Raw genomic sequence first — 21,427 nt, forward strand, 5'->3', positions numbered from 1 at the left:
GTGGGTTGCCATGTCTAGTTCAAATTTCTACTCCTGTTCTCAAACTGACATCTTGTAATAAGTGCAGCATAATTCAGCCTAAAATCCCAACTTGGCCACTTCAGAGGTTCTGTAATTGCTAAGGTACCTGGGGAATCTTACCTCCATTATATGCTGTATAAAATTTAACTGCACGTTTACCACACAATATATTTTAATCAGGGCAGTACTTCTGTACCCCATGAGAAAACAGGTTATAGACAGTCAGGGAACTATTTTGAAATGTTTACCATTCACTTTCAGACTTTATAATCCATGGTTATGAGTTCATATCTGGGCAGCAATTTTGCTAAAGGCTTGAATCTGAGATCAACTTTGTCACTTAAACCATTTGGTTCTGCGGTCTTACTATGGATGAGTTTGTCATCACACAAATTACCATTGAACAGCATTTTAAAATGAAGCATTTATGAAAGCCAGAATACACTGTGAGAATTAGCATTACTGTTTGGTTTAACTATACATTTAATATTACTGTGGACTGGTAACAGTTCTTGACCAATTGTCACTTCTTTAATATTATTTTCATACAAGTACAATATTGAATATTTTAACACTGAAGAAGTAACACTGTAGATCAAAGTGCTTTCATCTCTGTAAATGCAACAGTACAGCATAGGAACATGCCCTTCAGCCTACAATACTGTGCCAACTAATGAGTAAACAAATGGCCAACTAAACTGATAGCTTCTCCCTACACAATGTCAATTTCCTGCACTTTCATGTGCCCATCGAAGAGCCTCAAATGCCTCCAACACTCCAATCTGGGCACCCACTGTCTCTTTGTGTAAAAGCAACTTGCCCTGCACATCTTCTTTGAACTTACTCTCCCTCTCACCTTAAATGCATGCCTTCCGGTATTAGACATTTCAACCCTGGGAAAAAGATATTAACTGTCTATCTCTTCTTCTCCATAAGATCTCCCGTCAGCCTCCGCCATGCCATAGGAAGCAGCCTCGCATTATAGAACAAGCTGTCTAATCCAGACAGAATCCTAGTGAGCCTCTTCTGCCTTCTCTCCAAAGCTTCCACATCCTTCCTATGATGGGCCATTCGGAACCGAATGCACTGAATGACCTAGCTAGTGTTTTATAAAGGTGCGCCATAAATTTCTGACTCTTTAACTCAATTCCTAGTTAAAGAGCAAGCATGTGACAAGACTTCTTTACTACCCTAGCAACCTGTGTAGTCACTTTCAGAGAGCTATGAACTTGGACCCAAAGTTTCCTTTGTGCATCAACGCTACTAAAGATTTTGCCAGTAACAGTGAGCTGTCTCTTTACATTTGATCTCCCAAAGTGCAACACTTCACCTTTAGCCAGGTTAAGATCCATCTGCCATTTCTCCATCCAAATCTGTAATTGATCTATATCCCACTAAATCTTTTGCCAGTCTTTTATGCTGTCCATAACACCACAAATCTTTACATCATTATTTCTTTATTTAATTACAGGCTGAATGTCACTCAGTTGGAGCCTCGGATCCCCATGTTCAGTAACCTTCAGTACGTTTCATTGCTTTGAGAGAAGATGGGCGACTCTACTGAAACCGCATTCCATTAAATATGACGTTGGAAAGGCAAGAAAGAACGTCTTGAGTTTTTCCACCATGTAGCATAGTGTTCAGAGATTTCTTTCTGCAACCAAAAGCCTTGAAATTACTTCTTAAAAATTAACTTCAGCTGAAAGTAATCTTGTAGTGAGATCAGTTCTTCCACCATCTTTCCTGTTAATTCCTCATTATACTCAATGGATTTATTACTCAATCTGGAACTTGGATCAAGAGAAGATCCTGAAATCTCTCTGACATGTCTGTATGCAGCTCACCCAACTGGGCACAGTATACTTGCTGATCACCATCTGATATTCTTCCTTTCTCTTCTAACTCAGAGGCTCCGAAATTGGAAGAGGTCATGAGGCCAATTGCACTTAAATAGGGTTAACCTGGACAGAAATGTAGAGACAAATGACCTGACTTTGATAAAATTCACATCATTTCCTTGCTATTGAAGACTGATTTCATTAAACTTTGAGAATAATTCTGGCAAATAAGTAAAGTCATGTCTGATATTCACAAACAAGAGAAAATCTGCGGATGCTGGAAATCCAAGGAACACACACAAAATACTGGAGGAACTCAGCAGGCCAGAGAGCATCTATGGAAAAAAGTACAGTTGATATTTTAGGCCGAACCCCTTCGGCAGGACTGGAGAAAAAAAGGTGTGGTGGAAGGAGGGGAGAGACACACCAGTGATAGGTGAAATCTGGAGGGGGAGGGATGAAGCAAAGAGCTAGAAAGTTGATTGGTGAAAGAGACAGAAGGCCATGGAAGAATAAAAAAGGGGGAAGGAGCATCAGAGAGAGGTGATGGGCGAGCAAGAAGATAAGGTGAGAGGGGGAAAAGGAAATGGGAAGTGGTGGGGGGGGTGGTTGTAGGGAGGCATTAACAGAAGTTTGAGAAATCAATGTTCTTGCCATCAGGTTGGAGGCTACCCAAACAGATAATAAGGTGTTGTTCGTCCAACCTAAGTGTGGCCTCATCACGACGGTGGAGGAGGCCATGGATGGACATATCAGAATGTGAATGGTTTGTGGAATTATAATGGGTGGCCACTGGGAGATCCCGTTTGTTCTGGCAGACAGAGCGTAGATGTTCAGCAAAGCAGTCTCCCAATCTAGGTCGGATCTCACCAATGTACAGGAGGCCACACTGGAAGAACCGAACATAGTAAATGACCCCAACAGACTCACAAGTGAAGTGTCGCCCGTCCTGGAAGGACCGTTTAGGGTGCTGAATAGTAGTGAGGGAGGATATATAGGGGCAGGTGTAGCACTTGCTCCTCTTGCAAGGCTGAAGGTTTTCTGCCCGAAACACCAACTGTACTTTTTTCTTGGCCTGCCCTGCTGAGTTCCTCCAGCATCTTGTGTGTGTTGCTCATGTTTAATATTTTCGAGTTGAAGTATTTGAGGCTTCAAAGAATTTTATCACTTTTTCAAAAAGCTCATAAAAGCATCTCATGCAGTTTGATTTGAGAGGCTTCTGACTTCTGTGTGCAGCAAGGGTTCAAACTGTTAATCATTCTCAATACAAAGCTCTCATATTAGAGAGCATGGGACCTGATTTTATTTACTGCTGTGATAACAGTATTTAATGACTTCTGCAACTGATCACTTAGTCTTTTTGTGACAAGATGTTGTCTGTGAATTACAGAGTGAGTGGTGAGTATTTTAGCTACAACTTTTTACAGAAGGTAATAACCTCACTGTGGTGTCCTGTCATTGATGGTGTACCATCTGTTGCACAAATAGGAATGGCGTTGAGCGGAATGTCCTTCTCTATGATAAATTGCTCTAAAATCTGAAATATTGACTTCCCTTCATATCTGTTTCTGGCTCCTTTGTAAATAACAACTCATGAACCATGCTTTCATCTTTTATGAACTGAACATAACCAAGAAGCAAAGATTTGTTGTCTGGCAAAGTTGACTCATCCATCTGCAGAGTAAGTTCTGTTGTCTTAAGTATGTTGCACAATGTGCTTCCACATTCTCAGACATTTCATCAATTTGTCTTTGAACAGAGTTGTCGCTGAGTGAAATCACTTTTATTATTTGGATTGGAGACTAATGCAAAATTGTACTCAGAACCTCCCTTCCTGCCGGTAGAATCAGATCTTCCCCAATTATAAGGGGCTTTCCAGATTTGGCAATGAGCTATTAAGAGTTGTATGAAGCACACAAACTATTATTGCTTCGTGGTGAAGAGAAGGTAAACACATTTTGAATTTTTTTCCATTTCTGAAAGTTTTCGTGAAGTGCCTGAAAATAAGTCAAGCCTTGTGTGCTCAATCAGAGTGCATTCTCTTCAATTTCTCAAAGTGCTTGGATAGTTTCATTGCCTTATTTGAAAAAAAAACTCTTTTCATACAACAGGTAGCTGTTGGTTCCTTGGTTCTGGTATCAATCCATGGTTCAGATACTCCACACCATAGAATTTACACTTCCTTTTTGTTTGGTCTGCTTCTGCCATTTTCAATGACAACCATGGTCAATTGCCTATTGTTTAAGCCCAACCTCAAGCTTTTATTGTTTAAAACTAAGATCAGTAAAGGGAAAAGTTATGGTGTCATCATAGGTCAGGCAAAACCTGACTCTTTGCCTGAATGTACATAAAGTGGTGCAGCTTTTTAAAATTTTTAAAATTAAGCCTGTGATCCCTCAGCTACCTTCCTTGCTACTGAGGGACCCCACCACCCCCAGTATCTTTATTGCGCCCTTAGAAACTCCCACCACCCCTGGATATTGCCCACTCGGGAATCACTGATCTACAGTTTCTAGGGCTATCCCTATTTTCTTCCTGGAATAATGGAACAATATTAGCTACTCATCAGTACTCAGGACCTTGTCCTTGTCTAGAGAGGACTTGATGATATCGGTCATGCCCAAACTATCTCAATAACCTGGTTTATATCTCATCAGGCCCTGGGCATGTATCTTAATTTTCTTTAAGAAGCTGAACACGGCCTCCTTTTTAAAATCTGGAAATGTCCTAGCCAATTAGCACAATCCACACTGATCTCTGTATCCTGCATGTCCTTTGCTCTTGGTAAATACTGAGGCAAAGTACTCATTTAGGATCTCACCCACATGGTCTATCCTCAGCCAGAGAACATTGTAGTATTCGGTGTTGCAATATTCTTCTCCATATTGGTTATCTCTCCCAGGGTAGTAAGTCACCATTGGCACTTGGATCTGGTGACAAGGGCTCCCTGATGCATCTGTTAATAATTGTTTCATTTGCCTAAAGGATATAGCCCAGAAACATTCAGGCCTGATTCCCAGTATGTATTGAGTTATTTGACTTCGGCCACAATGACATTTCAAGCTCTGCAGACATTCTATACCATATCCTTTTTTCTGGTATTTTCTTTCTGTTCTCACCGTAAGCTTCCAATCGTCCATTAGCCAGCTACCATTGTTTACAGCTGCACAGACAAAGTACAGGGGGAACTCAGCAAAACAGGCAGCATCTGTGAAAGTGAATAAGCAGTTAACATTTCAGGCCAAGAACATTCATGAGCACTGAAAAGAAAGGCAGTAGAAGCAAGAATAAGAAGATGGGAGGACAAGAAGGAGTACATATTGGCAGGTGATAGGTGAGATGGAAGGTGGGTGGGTGGGGAAGGGGAGATGATTTGAGAAGATGGGAATGGATAGGTAGAAGACATAAAAGGCTGAAGAAGAAGGAATCTAATAGGAGAGGACAGCGGATCGTGGAAGAAAGAGAAAGAGGAGGGGGACCAGAGGGAGGTGATGGGTGGATAATGAGAAGAGAATGGGTGAGAGGGCAACTAGAATGAGGAATGGAAAAAAGAAAGAAGGAAGGAGGGGGTAAAAATTACCAGAAGTTTTAGAAATTGATGTCCATATTGCCAGGTTAGAAGCTATGGAATATAAGAGATTGCTCCTTCAATGTGAGTTTAACCTCATCATGGCAGCAGAGGAGGCCCTGCAGAGACATGTCAGAATGGGAATGGGAAGTCATATTGAAATGGATAGCCACCAGGAGATCCTGCTTTTTGTGGTGGACAGAGTGATCCCCCAATCTGCACTCGGTCTCACCGATGTAAAGGAGTCCACACTGGGTGCACTGGATACAATGGAAGACTTCCTCTACCTAATAAAGTGGCCACTGAATATATGTTCATGGTCTTCTGCTGCTGTAGCCCATTACTTCAAGCCCATCAGTTTGATGTGCTGTGCATTCAGAGATGCTCGTCTGCATATCATGTTTATTTTTGCTTTGTTTATTTATGTATGCATAATTCATTTGTAGATTTTATTCTTACTTTCCCAAGTATACTATTATGCTTTCCACCTTGAGAAATATTTTCTCACTTGATAGTATAGTTAAATGACAATAAACTTGACTTGATTTTTTAAAGTGTGGTTATTTGAATTACTGTTGCTTTCCTATCAACTTGAACCAGTTTGACCATTCTCCTCTGGCCTCTCTCATTAACAAGATGTTTTCACCCACAGAACTGCTTCTCACTGCACACTTCTCTTTTGATGTTTTTTTGCACCTTTCTGTAAAAACGGTTGTGCATGAAAATCCCAGGAGATCAGCAGTTTGAGCTACTGCTGGCACCAACAGATATTCCACGGTGAAAGTCACTTAGAAAACATTTCTTCTTCATTCTGATGTTTTGTCTGAACAACTGAATCTCTTGTCCATGTCGGCATGCTTTATGCATTGAGTTGCTAGCAAATGATTAGCTGATTAGATATTTACATTAATGAGCAGGTATACAGGTGCACCTAATAAAGTGGCAACTGAGTGTATATTTATGCTATTCCCTATGCTATTTTATTCTTCCGTGAGTGTACACCTCTCCCTATCTATTATCCAAAATCCAAACTTAGAATACTCATGGTCCATTTTAGAAGACGGCATATAGTAAAATTGCTAGAGCCGTCATCTCCCTGCCATTCAAACCTGGTCATTACACTGCAACAAGTGACGGAGTTACATCATTTACTGTACATACAATAGAACTATCTTCCACTCAATCATTTGTCTCTCAGTAAATACTTCGCTTTTACTGAGGGAATTCACAGTCATTTGTTTCTTCTGCTCTGTGCTTATTGAGTAATCTGACATTGTTTACATTGAATCACACCTCCGGGTTATTGTTTGTTAATATGTACATAGTTTGATTTGAAGCAATTTTGTTAACAAATTCTTTTAAGCCTCCCATTTCTACAACCTGATGGAGTGCTGCAACCCACTGTGATCTTCATATTTCCGTATTTCTTGTCTCTTGGTAACACTGATTTTAATTGTTCCATGAATGACAACCATGCCTAAAGCTGCAAATTACTTGCCTAAACATTTTTGCTTCTCTTTTTAACCTATCACTCACCTTACTGCACAACCCCAGCAATATTGTGACCCCCGATGAAACTGAAGGACTCGGAAAACTCGACTCTCATGAATGCAGAGACGGCACCTGTAGGCAATGTGATGGCTGCCGCAAAGCTCCATGCTCCAGGAAGTATGGTTACCAAGGGGGGGGGGGGGATCTTCAAACCAAACCAAAGTGACTGGAAAATATGACCACAGCTCCTTAGCATCCTTGTGGCCAACATACAGTCACTGGAGAGCAAGATAGAGGATTTAAGGGGAAGACTGCTGTGTCAGAGGGAAACGAGGGATTGCCATATTCTCTGTTACATTGCGACATGGCTCACTCACCACACTCTGGACACCACATTTCAACTCCAGATGGCTTGCACTGTGTAATTTCAAAAGGTCAGAGGCAGTAGTGTCTACTTCATGATAAACTCATCATGGTGCTCGGACATAACAGTCTTGTCTCACTCTGTTCTCCCAGCCTGGATCATCTAATGATTAAGTGCTGACTGTTCTATACCAAGAAAGTTTTCCACCTTAATCGTGAAAGCAGTTTACATGCTGGGAAAGGCAGATGTGATGCTAGCACTCAATGTATTAAGGTCTTGGTGAACACACAGGAAACAGTCTACCATGATTCCTTTAACATCACTGCTTCAATCAGCCTAGCTTAAAGAAATCTCTGCTTAACTACAGCAGCTGCAGCATCAGAGGAACTAGCACACTCAACCACTATCATCAAGAATGCCAATCGTTCCATCCTTCAACCGCATTTCAGGAAACCAACCACCTGGTTGTCCTCCTCCTACCTGCATATAGTCTGGTGCCTGACCTTCTGGAACAGCCTACAATGTATGGCTTTGTCAGATCCTGACAAGGACCGGTATATAGGATGGAGACTTAAAATCTGGTTAAGTGGTGCCATAAAAGCAACCTCTCAATCAATGTCAATAAAACAAAAGAGCTACTTATCGACTACAGTTGGAAGAAGCCAGAGATCTGTGAGACGGTCCTCATTAGGGGAATGGAGGTGAAGAGAGCCAATAGGTTTAAATTGCTTGCTGTCAACATATCAGAGGAACTATTCTGAGACCAGCACATGTGTGTCATCATAAAGAAAGCACAGCAGCGCTTCTGCTTTTTAGAAGTTTGTGTGGAATTGGCAATGTCATTAAACTTTGACAAGCTTCTATAGATGCACAGTGGAGAGTATCTGAGCTGGTTGCATTATGGCCTGATATGGGAACACCAATGCCCAGGAACTGAAAAGGCTACAGGAAGTGACGGATACAGCCTAGTCCATCACGGGCAAAGCCCATTTCACCACTGAGCACACTTACACATACCACTACCACAAGAAAACTGCATCCACCATCAAAGACCCCCAATATCCAGGCCATGCTCTCTTCTCACTACTGCCATCAGAGAGGAGGTCCAGAAGCCTTAGATCAACACCACCAGGTTCACAAACAGTTAAAACACTACCACCGTCAGGTTCATGAACCAGCAAAGAAAACTTCATTTACCAGTGTTCTGAACTGAATCTACTATCTATAGACTCACTTTCAGGGACTCTTTACATTGTAAAGTTTACAACTCATGTTGTCAATATTATTATTATTTGCACAGTTTGTCTTCTTTTGCACATTGGTGTTTGTCACACTAGTTTTTCCTAAAATTCTATTGTATTTCTTTTTTACCTCTAAATGTCAGCAAGAAAATAAAAAGTGTATGGTAATGTAAATGACTTTGAGAATAAATTTACTTTGAACCTTGTACCAAGGCTGAAAAACTTCTGGTCACCTATCATAAATTTTATCACTTGTAACTTCAGGAAACAGCTTGAAATATTTTACTTTGTCAGTGGTGCTATATGAGCATACATTCTTGCTTGCTTTTGAAGAGAAATGAAAATAAATGTAGAGGCAGTTGTTCTCAATAACTAATTCATGGTGTGCAGTTTATGACCTTGAGAGTGAACTGTGATCATATAGAGGACATTTCTTCTACAGGTAAAGATCAACAATAGCATTGGATGGATCAACAGGAGAAAGATGAAGTACAATCAGGATACTGGCTCAGAGACACAAAGAAGAATATAACTCTACGAATTCGTAAGGCTATACCTTTGGAATGCAAGAGCATTAAGTTTGGTAAGGTTCACAGAATTGGCAGGATGGTGCATGTTTTATGAATATTGTAAATGCACTAGTTTTTGGAAGATTTGATACAGATGACCTGAGTAAATACAATAGTTGAACATATTGTGTTCTGCACTTCTTGTTCGTAATTGGAGTATTTACTGGAAAGATTTCATACCTTCAGTACTTAAAAATACAAATACAGGTATAGTGCACCATTTGGTATAGTTATTTAATGCATATTTTTCTATACATTCTATATATAGAATTGCATATATGCAATTTTGAAGATATTGTTTAATATAACAATATACATTGCTTACGAATATGTATGCAGTCATTATAATATCTTACAAAGGATATGAATTTACAAGCATTCAGTTATTCATTTTACCTTTATGCAGTTGTCAGAACTTTAATGTGTAAAATAATCAAGTAGTGAGAAAAGAGGCTCCACAACTGAATTTTCAGTAGAAGGAAGCTATTGTCGATATCACAGTAACATGGATTCAACTTCCTAATATTATTTGTGAGTATGGCAGTGAAAGCAGCAAAGGAGATGGGAATAGGTGCAATTTGTAAATGCTTGATCAGTATACTTCCAGTGCAATGGAGAATGATCCATTTCTGGGAAACACAGCCTGCTAAGTGGGGTATATTTACTGAAAGAGAGGCAAGTGTGTAAATGATTTGAGTCTAAAAGAGGCTTAATTGCTGGTCTGCGACCTAGTCATACAGGATATCTTTCACTCACACAGACGTGGAGTTCACAGATTAATTGAAACCTTGATTCTGATTCTGAAATCTCAAAAGTGACATCCTATTTTGTGTAACACACACAAAAAGCTGGAGGGATTCAGCAGGCCGGGCAAAAAGAGTACAGTTTACATTTTGGGCCGAGAACCTTTCATCAGGTGTGTGTGTGTGTGTGTGGAATTGCCAGGAATTGTGTATCAGTCACAAGAAGATTTACAATGAAATCATGGACTTCTTGTAATTTGTATAAATTTACTGATTTTCATAAATGTTTACCTTCCCTAGAAAATACAGCAAAGGTGAGATGCTATGTCATGCAAATCCCATACAAAGATTAATGTAAAAAGGAAAAGGAGCCCCGTGATAAATATTTTAGATTGTTGTGCAGTAGACAACAAAATTTGATATAAAAATGCACAGAAGAACTAAAAATACTGATTGAGGTGAAGAAAGTATGCAAATACAATGAAGGCTTGCATAACTGGGAACAAATTCCTTCAATAACATAAAACAGAAACAGGTAGTCAAAGAATGGCTGGATATGATTAATAATTAAAAGATTAAAGCATGTTGTGAAGCTTTGATAGCTGGCAAGAAATAAGCAGTTAGACAATTCAGAACTGTTTTGCTCACTGTGGTTTCAAGCATTCAGGTTTGGAGATATAAGGAATGGCCAGGAGTGAAAATGAAACAATGTCACTACTTCAACAAATTAGGAGCTATGAAGAATTTGAAGATATCAACAATAATCTTGAATGTTACAATGAAAATCAAGATTTGGAGGATGCAATCATTGGAAGCATTGTATGAAGACAATCTATTATCTGCACTAGGCATTTGTGATGATATTTTTCATTTACAGTTAATCAAGAGAACTCAGCAGCATACGCTGGATGAATTCTTCCACCGATAACTATTAGGAAGTAATAGATGGTTTTATAGCTCTGTAGTGGTATCACTGGTGCTCTAATTTGTTCTGTATTTCATTTAAATACATAAGTTGTTGCTCAGTTAAATGTTAGTTTGTCTTTTTTATACCTTTTAACTATTTCTATGAAACTTTAACTAAATGGAGCAGCCGCTTAATTGCACCAAAGTTTACTGGTCCCAATGTGTCCTTATTAACCAAATCCACTGTAATTACAACTGGAATAACAACAAAACCTATCTCAGTTAAGACCGGAGTCAAACAATTCTATATCATTGCCCCAACACTTTTCTCAATTGCAGCAATGACGCATCTCACCTCCAGTAAATTCCATTCTCTAGAACCAAGGTTACTTAAATACCAGCAGTTGAGTTGCAGTATGCAAATGACACGTATGTGTGCACAGTCAGAGACTGGGAATTAGCCTAATACTCAAAACAAAGGTTATCAGACCCTCCCTTGCTAGACCACCGCCATCAGAAAACAGAGATTCATTCTGAGGCATAAACCACTCACCATCTCAGTGAAACCAGGCTTTGATGATGAAATTTAACTCTTGGGAGGGGGGAGAAGATGGCTGCGCGACAACTGCGTGCGCGGCCACTTCGGTGATGAATATCTGTTATCTGTCAAGTAGGGGACCGTGCACAATTCTGATTTGATGGAGACAGACATGAGAGCACAGCAGAACAACTGGAAAACTTCTGAAATGCCTGCTTCGCTGCCGCTGCTACTGTGTGGTAACTGGAATCTCCAGAGCTGAAGGCCCCAAAATCCTCAGCTTTGTGTGTTTCACCGGCCAGGGAGAGGTCAAAGGTGCTCAGCAGAAGATGGTGCTTGGGAGAATGTATCGGAGAGGCTGGTCGGAAGCTCGGAGTTTTCGGAGGGATGGACTCAGGGTCCGCTGATGTCCGCTGCTTCCAAGGTAGCGGCAAATTGACAGTGCCTGGAGGTTTATAGCAGGGAGTTTCTCCTTTTTGCCGCCTATCGGGTACTCAGGAGTCGATTGACTCGGGACTCTGAGACTTTTTTTTACTGTGCCCATGGTCTGTTCTTTATCAAATTACAGTATTGCTTTGCACCATTGTAACTATATGTTATAATTATGTGGTTCTGTCAGTGTTAGTCTTTGGTTTGTCCTGTTTTTCTGTGATATCACTCCGGAGAAACATTCTATCATTTCTTAATGCATGTATGCATTTCTAAATGACAATAAAAGAGGACTGAGTGTTCTCATAATCTAAATTCACTGCTTTCTTTAATATGAGTGTCCTTTGGTCAATTGGGCGAATGAGAATTTGAAGATGAGGATCTTAGATCCGGAAAGGAACATGTATTCTGCCATGCAGCTGCAATCCTTGCCTTTCCCCTATGCTTCTGACACCTGAACAGTTTACAACATGCAGCTCGGAGCACTGGAAAAATACACCATCTCCACAAAATCCTCCAGATATACCGGAAGTGAGGCCAATATTAGTGCTTTTCTTCCCCCATACCAACAGTATGAACATTGACAACCTTCAGTTAAATTGGGCAGACCATGTCGCTATTATGTTTGATACCAAATTCCTAAAACAATCACTCTTTTCCGAAGTCAGTTGTGAAAAAGATTACCAGGTGCATCAGGAAAGTGCATTAAGTCAGCTTTGATCCCCAATGGCTCAATTCTTGTAATAGGGCTAATAAAATGGAATAATTATTAATAATTTTTTGTGTTTAGTAGTGGAGAGCAAGCAAATTGCTAATTATATTAATTACATACCTAAATATTTTTATCAAAAGTATTTTAACAGTGAATAGACTCAAATGTGGATGTTCAAAGTAACTGTTAACAGAAATATTCATTTTTACTCACCAACCGGTCAAAATAAATTGAAATATATAAACTTTACTTTAGTGACTCAACTGGTCTCTGTGACTCCTTCCTGTTTATAGTTCTGAATGGATTTGTAGTCAATTTGATCAAAGTTCTGAGGAGATTATTCTAAGTCTCTTTCACAAACAACTTTAAGATTTAAGGCATTATTGGTGAATATATTGTAAAACAAATACATCATTAAGAATAAATTGGCTCATGATTCAAAGACTCCACAGGTGACAGAATCTGATCTGTCAAGAGATTGGTCTTGCTCACTCATTAATTGCCATAACCATGGCAAATGTGAAAATAACAGAAGGACCTGAGCCATCAAAGATAAAGTTAGTCAACTATAGCAACTGCTGGACAGTTTTACCACTGTGTCCATAGATGTCATTCAGAAAATATTAAATGCTGCTGAACATTGGAAGATTAGAATTTCTCGTTTCCCCATATTGGTTTAATTTATAAAGAATTTACCTTGCCTGAAATATGGAAAGATTGACATATTTAATGACGCAACAAAGAGTTGGCTCATTAATAGTGAGCCAATAGAGCAATATTTTGAAGCAAATGAAATGGCCAATGAAAAGTGAGTGCCAATTTTGCTGAATGCATTGAGATTAAAAGCATACAGTTTACTTAAGAGTTTGAATGCTCCAACCAAACCAGCTGAAATGAGTTTTGCTATTATCATGAAATTAATGCAGGAACATTTTGAACCAAAACCATTGTTAATTGCAGAATGCTTTAGGTTTCATAAGCAGAATCAAATGAAAGGGGAATCCATTTCAGCTTGAGTGGCTCAACTGAAGAGATTGTCTGAGCATTATCAGTTCAGTAATGGGCTTAATTATGTATGCAGAGATTCTTTAGTTAGTAGAATCTTAAAAGAAAGCATTCAAAAATGGCTCTGAACCGAAGCACAAGTTACATTTCAAAGTGCAGTTGAAATAGTTGTATCAATAGAAACAGCAGACAGAGACGCAAGAGAGTTTCAGCCAGGAATGAAAGTACATGTGAACAAAACTGTAGTGTCTAGATGGACACCTGCCTGGCTGAACAACTTGTGTGACAATTACGGCAAATTGTGTTACCATTATACCATTATACTGTTATATCACTGCTCCCATACACCAGGCAAATGCAAATTTAAAGGTGAAACTTGCAGAGAATGCAACAAAGCAGGACACATACAAACAGCATATCAGACAGATAAATATAAAAGGCATGCACAGGGTAGAGAAAAGATAAAAAGTCAAGTTGTAGTTTCAAAAAGAGCACTAATCGGCATGCTGTTGATGAAAAATCTGATTATGATGAGAATGACACAGGACTGATGAGCCTTGATGTTTACAATGTGAAAATCAACAAGAGACAAGCAATATGGCTTACATCAGAAGTGAACAGCAATTTAATTAAAATGGAATTGAACACTGGCTTGTCTGCTTCAGTCATTCCACAAAGTGAATTTGAATGACATTTCAAAGATACTGAACTGAAGCCTGCAGGTATCCAACTGAGAACTTATACTGGAGAAAAGATAACACCTGTGGGAATGACATTAGTGACAGTGGGGTACAACAACTAACAAGCCACATTGGGCTTGTATGTGGTAAAAATGGAAGGCCCAGCATTGTGAGGTCGTGAATGGCTGATAACTACAACTTGATTGGAGATCCATCGACCATTTGTATGCCACATCCCCTGTAATAGCATCATCTGAAAGCAGATTATGAAAGGTATTGGCTGATGCTACAGCAACGTTCAAGGATGATATTGGAAAACTCAAACATATCAGAGGTAAAATAGTGTTAAATGAAAATGCCACACCCAAATTTCATAATGCCATCTGTGATAAAGTACCAGTGAAATTAGATTGCATGGAGGCTGAAGGAATTCTTTCCAAGGTTGAGTGGGGCCCAAGGCCAACGTTATTAGTCCCAGTAGCCAAGAAGAATAGGTCTGTCAGGATCTGTGGTGATTTTAACATCACCAACAACCTTTTTCTGAAAGTAGATCAATTCCCTCTGTACAGGATAGAGGATATCTTCACAAACCTTTCTAGAAGAAAACACTTCAACAAAGTGGACTTAGCTGAGGCCTACCCACAGATGGAAATGGAAGAAGCGTTCAAACTGTTTCTCACTATAAATACTTACAAAGAGCTTTATCACTATAATAGGCTTATTTCTGGAGTACATCTGCACCTGCAGTCTGGTGGAAAGCTATGGAGCAGTGGGGCAAGGCTGCCCAGGCACTCGGTGTTACCTAGACGACATCACTGTACTGGTAAGGATGACAGCCGCTCGTTGCTAACAGTGTCACTACTCACTGCCTCTGTTTATAAATCAACTACTCCATCCTCAGCCTTATCACTCCAGTTCTCTTTAAGCCCTCCAGCAAACTTCCCCACAAGGATGTTAGTGCCCCTTGGGTTTAGGTGTAACCCGTCTCTTTTGTACAGGTCGTACCTTCCCTAGAGGGGATCCCAATGATGCAGAAATCTGAACCCCTTCCCTCAACACCAATTCCTCAGCCATGCATTCATCTGCCAAATATCCCATTCTTACCCTCATCGGCACATGGCATGGAGATTACTACCCTGGAGGTCCTGTTTTTCAGCTTTCTACCTAAAATCTCTCTTCAGGATCTCCTCACCTATCCTCTAAATATGGAATCTCCTATCATTACTGCAGTTCTCTTCTGAGCCACAGCACCAGACTCAGTGCCAGAGACCCTGTGTCTGTGGCTCTCCCCGGTAGGTTGTCCTCTTCAACAGTATCCAAAGTGGTATGCTAATTATTGACGGGAATGACCACAAGCAAACTCTGCACTGGCTGCTCATTTCCCTCCCTCCTGCTGACAGTCACCCAGTTACCTGCTTCCTGCAGCCTTGGGGTGACTACCTCCCTGTAGCTCCTATCTGTCACCTCCCCATTCTCCTGTATGAGATGAAGGCCACCAAGCTGCAGCTCCAGAGCCTTAACACGTACTCTGAGGAGCTGCAGCTCAATGCACCTGGTGCTGATGTGGCTATTCAGGAGGCTGGAGATCTCCCAGAATTTCTTCATCGGTCTCCCAGAATACAACGCAGCCCCTGATACTTACCTTGCCTAAGCCTGATGTTGCCTCATCCTGATGAGCCAAAACCATTCCAACACTGGCCCACTCACACCATATCTGCTCCGCACGCTCCTGCCTTATCTTTATTCACCCTTTTTTAACAAATCCTGTTCACTGATTGGTTGCGGTGCTGCTCTGAAAACTGTCGCAAAGTGCTGACCTTTTAGTCTTCATCCGTGGACCTAAGTGAAATTGCCGCTTCTTCTTGTGCTCCCATTCACTGATTGGGTGCAGTCCAACTTGCAGGTTGAGTCGGTAGAAGAAAGACAAATGCAATGCTGGCATTCATTTTGAGAGAACTAGAATGTAAGGCATTATAAGGCATTGGTCAGACCGCACTTGGAGCACTTTGAGCAGTTTTAGGCTCCGGATCTGAGAAAAGATGTGGTAGCATGGAAGAGGGTCCAGAGGAGTTTTACGAGAATGATCTCAGTAGTTGATTGCTCAGGGCCTGTACTTACTGGAGATTAGAAAAATGAGGGGGGAATCGCCATGAAACATAACGAATATTGAAGGGACTAGAAAGAGCGGGCGTACAGAGGATGCTTCCATCAGTGGGAGAGTCTAGAACTGGAGGGTACGCTTTCAGAATAGAAGGGTGTCCCTTTAGAACAGAGATAAAGAGAGATTTCTTTAGCCAAAGGGTGATGAATATGCAGAATTCATTGTGATAGACAGCTCATGCCAAGTCATTGGACATATTTAAAACAGAGGTTGGTATGTTCTTCATTAATAAAGGTGCCAAAGGTTACAGGGAGAATATGGTTGAGAGGGAAAATAATCAGTCATTATTGAATGGTGGAGCAGACTCAATTGGTCAAATGACCTAATTTTGCTCCTATATCTTATGGTCTTATAGTTCCATGGAAAGGAGGCATCAGCAGCAACCACAACACTTATAAGGATTTGCAGTCTACCTTTATGTTGCTCTACACCAGACAATGAACAATGTGGGGAGCACTGGCTGAATACTGAAATCAAAATAGCACTCTCAAAGATGACTTCCTGTCTGTATTTCAAATAACTTGCCAAATTAATCATGCATTACATTCCTGTTCATTTTCAGGAGTTATCCTTTTAAACTTTCTCACCCTCACCATCCAGTAAACAAAATTCCCCTCATAATGAACTGTTGAATTTGCAAATTCTAGCTTCTGTAAATTCTCAGTTTTCCTCTCCATGTCAAGAAAGGTTGTTATGACATTGTTCTGCCTCTAGAGGTGCTGTTCATTTTGTATAAACATCAATTCCTGCTCATAAGCTGTTTTTTCCATCAATTCCTGTGTGGATTAATTTGCATTTCAACATGGAGCAAACACTGTGTGAAGATATTCATATCCATCCACTCATTATTTGCCCTTAAAACAATGCAATGCCTTTTCAAAATGTTTTCTCGTTAAAAACCCTAAGGAAAGCTTCCTGCTTGGGTGATTTGTGAGAAGGTGTTTAACTCCCTGCTTATCAACACACTGCAAGGGCAGTAAAGGCATTTTGTTTTTCAGTTAAGTAGCAGCTAAAATGTCTGGAATCGTGGAGAACATTCTCCACAGTTTTTCTACCCTGAACATCTGGTTGATCCCAATAGTTGAGGTTAGGCAACTAGCATGGCAGGTCACCTCGTAGATGTTGGTGGGAGATGTTTTGAAATATGAAATGAAAATATTACAATGTAGGTGACAGGCTGTTATAAATGACCTCAGATGAAAATAATATTTTTCGTATATGCTTACAATATATTCGCTTCCTTACTTTGATACTTAAGCACAATGCATGAATAAACTTAAAGGTGCAATAACAGAGCTAAGTAGATTTTACTAGGAACATTCTTATCTTTGTGAGGGGTCTCAGCCGGAAACTTCGACTGTTTATTCATTTCCATGAAGGCTGCCTGACCTTCTGAGTTCCTCCAGTATTTTGTCTATGTTGCCTTGTGTTACAATATCTGGCTAAAACCAAAATCTTTGTGAGTTTGCCCCAGTACTTTTAAGAGAAAAAGTTAAAGTCATGTCTTTATTGGAAATTAAAAAATATAACTTGTTCTTTTAAAGAATTATGGGATATAATAAATTATTTTAATATATTTTTATGTGAGCTTCATTAAAGGAGAGGAATAAACCATGCACAGGTCAGTAGAACTCCAGACTGCCAAATGTTAAGTAATATGTGAGAGTGCATTTGAAATAGAAATATGTAAACAGATGAAACACATTCTTGGAAATGAATAATATGAAAAGGGACTTTTAAAGAGCAAATAGATATTATATTCATCAAACTTGCATTGGATATTTTTCTGAATTCTTCTTTTTATAAGGTAATTAAAGAAAAATATTGCTGTAATTTACAGATATTTTACATGCAGAAAGCTAAATAACAAAAATGTCATAATGCTGTTCAGATTATTTACAGGTATCAATCTCATTAATATCACATTCCTCAGTCATTGACCTTGATTCAGCTCTGCACTGTAGCTCTTTTTCATGAAGTATGTGGAAAATGTTGAAATGAATACTGAATTTGCCAATGCAGATTTTTAAAATGACAGTATTAGTCTCCAGTTATTCATTTTAAGCAGTACAAATTCTGTTGTATGCTTTAGATTTAAAAGCAAATTTATTGTCAGCTCCAGTACAATATCACTCCTCTTTCTATTATATTTCTTTATGTCACGCACCAATGATTTACTTCACTGTAGTCAGAATTGATTTGTTGAATATAGGAATATATATAATTCTTTGTACTGTTTCCAACCTAAACCGATACACTGAGACAATATTCCCACTGTATAGTCCTTTTAGGTACTATTTTAAGAGACAAGCCGCAGTTAGCTGGGATAGTGCCAGGTACATGATCTTTTCACTGCCAGTCACTGTAAAGCCACTCTGTGAGATGACTTTTCTTTTATATCAAGAATTTATTAAAAATGCCAGAAATTTGTGCAATAAACTGAAAACTACTTCAAAGGAAGATTTTGAATGAATCAATGATTAAATATAATGTTAAATTAAGCGACTTAGGCAACAACAGGGCTTCTTTTCCAAATGAGTTCAATGCCTACTATGCTCGTTTTGACTGTCAAAACATGGAGGAATAATTGCAAACTCCTACAGTCCCCAGTGATCCTGTGATTTCAGTCACTGAGACCAAAGTGCAAGCAGTCTTCAGGAGGGTGAACCCACAAAAAGCATCCGGTCCAGACAGGGTACTTGGCCACCCATTAAAGTCCTGTGCTGATCAAATAGCTGGAGTGTCCTCTGATCATTAAACTCTTGCTTCGGCAGTCTGAGCTACCCACCTGCTTCAAGCAGGCTTTAATTATACCAATGCCTAAGAAGAACGTGGTAACCTGCCTCAATGACTATCATCCAATAGCATTTACATCTACAGTGATGAAGTGTTTTGTGAGGTTGGTGATGAAACACATCAACTCCTGCCTGAGAAGTGACTTGGATCCACTCCAATTTGCCTGTCAGAGCAACAAGTCCATAGCAGATGCCATCTCATTGGCTCTTTACTCAACCACTGAAACATCTGGACAGCAAAGATGCATACATCAGGATGTTTTCTTTTGACTAGGGTCATCATACCATCATCCCATTAAAACTAAACAATAAACTTGAAGACCGAGGCCTCAATTCTTCCTTGTGCGATTGGATCCTGGATTTCCAGACTAGCAGACCTTAGTCAGTTCGGGTTAGCAACAACATCTCCTTCATGATCTCCATCAGCATAGGTGCACTACGGGGCTGTGTGCTTAGCCCCCTGCTCTACTCGCTTTACATTTGTGACTATGTGGCTAAGCACAGTGCCAACGGCATACCGGTTTGCTAAAGACATCACTGTCATTGGCCGAATCAAAGGTGGTGACGAAGAAGCATAGAGGAGGGAGATTGAAAATCTGGCTGAGTAGTATCATGACAACAACCTCTTACTTAATGTCAGCAAAACCAAAGAGCTGATTATTGGCTAAAGGAGAAGGAAACCAGGAATCCATGAACCAGTCCTTATCAGGGGATCAGAGGTGGAGAGGGTCAGCAACTTTAAATTCCTCCGTGTTATCATTTTGGAGGGTGTGTCTTGGGCCCATCACGTAAGTGTAATTATGAAGAAAGCACTCCGTGCTTCTACTTTCTTCAGAGTTGGCGAAGATTCAACATGACATCTAAAACTTTGACAAACTTCTATAGATGTGTGGTGGAAAGTATATTGACTGGCTGCATCATGGCCTGGTATGGAAACACAAATGCTCTTGAATGGAAATCCTACAAAAAGTAGTGGAAATGGCCTGGTCCATCACGGATAAAGCCCTTGCCACTAAGCGTATTTAGACAACGCAGTGTCATAGGAAAGCTCCACCATTTCATCTTGTCTGATCCATTTAACCTCTCAGACCCAATCTCCTGTCTTTCCCCCTTATCCCTTCATGCCCTGACTAATCAAGAATCTATCTACCTCTGCCTTAAGTGTACTGAAGATGCCTGTGGCAAAGAATTTCACAGATGCACTATTTTCTGGATAAAGAAACTCCTCTCATGTCCATTCTAAAAGGACACCCGTTTATTCTGAGAGTGTGTTCTTTGATCTTAGACTCTCCCACCATAGGAAGCATCCTCTCCACATCCACTCTATCAAGGTCTTTCACCATTCAATAGGTTTCAATGAGGTCACCCCTCATTCTTCTGAGTTACAGTGAATACAGACCCAGAACCATCAAACGCTCTTCATATGACAAGCCATTCAATCCCAAAACTGCTCACAATATTTCAAGTGAGGCCTCACCAGTACTTTATAAAACTCAACATTACATCTTTGCTTTTATATCCTAGACCTCTTGAAATGAATGCTAACATCACATTTGCTTTCCTCACCCCAGATTCAACTTGCAAATTAACCTTTAGAGAGTCCTGTTCAAGAACTCTCAAGTCTCTTTGCGCCTCAGCTTTTTATATTTCCTCTCCATTTAGAAAACAGTCCACCCTTGCATTTCTTTTACCAAAGTGCATGACCATACATTTCCTGACACTGTGTCCATCTGCCCTTTTTTGTCCATTCTCCTAATCTGTCCAAGTTCACAAAACCATCTGCCCTTCCACCTGTCTTTGTATCATCTGGAAACTTCACAACAAAGCCATCAATTCCATCATTCAAATCATTGAAATATAATGTAAAAGAAGTGGTGACAACACAGAACCCTGTGGAACACCACTAGTCAATGGCAGCCAACCAGAAAAGGCTTCCTTTATTCCCACTCTTTCCCTCCTGCCATCCAGCCACTGCTTTATCCATGCTGGAATCTTTCCTGTAATACCATGGGCACGTAGCTTGTTAAGCAGCCTCATGTGTGGCCTTGTCAAAGACCTTATGAAAATCCAGGTACACAACATCAACCGATTCTCCTTTGTCTATCCTGCTTGTTATTTCTTCAAAGAATTCCAACAGTTTTGTCAGGCGAAGTGTTCCCTTGAAGTGACCATGGTTACTATGGCCTACTTTATCATGTGCCTCCAAGTACCCCAAAACAACATCCTTTACAATTGACTCCAGCAACTTTCCAACCACCGAGGTCAGACTAACTGGCCTATAATTTTCTTTCTATTGCTTCTCTCCCTTCTTGAAAAGTGGAGTGACATTTGCAATTTTTCAGTCTTCTGGAACCATTCTAAAATCT

Source organism: Mobula birostris, chromosome 7 (assembly GCF_030028105.1).
Source record: "Mobula birostris isolate sMobBir1 chromosome 7, sMobBir1.hap1, whole genome shotgun sequence".
Classification (NCBI taxonomy): Eukaryota; Metazoa; Chordata; class Chondrichthyes; order Myliobatiformes; family Myliobatidae; genus Mobula; species Mobula birostris.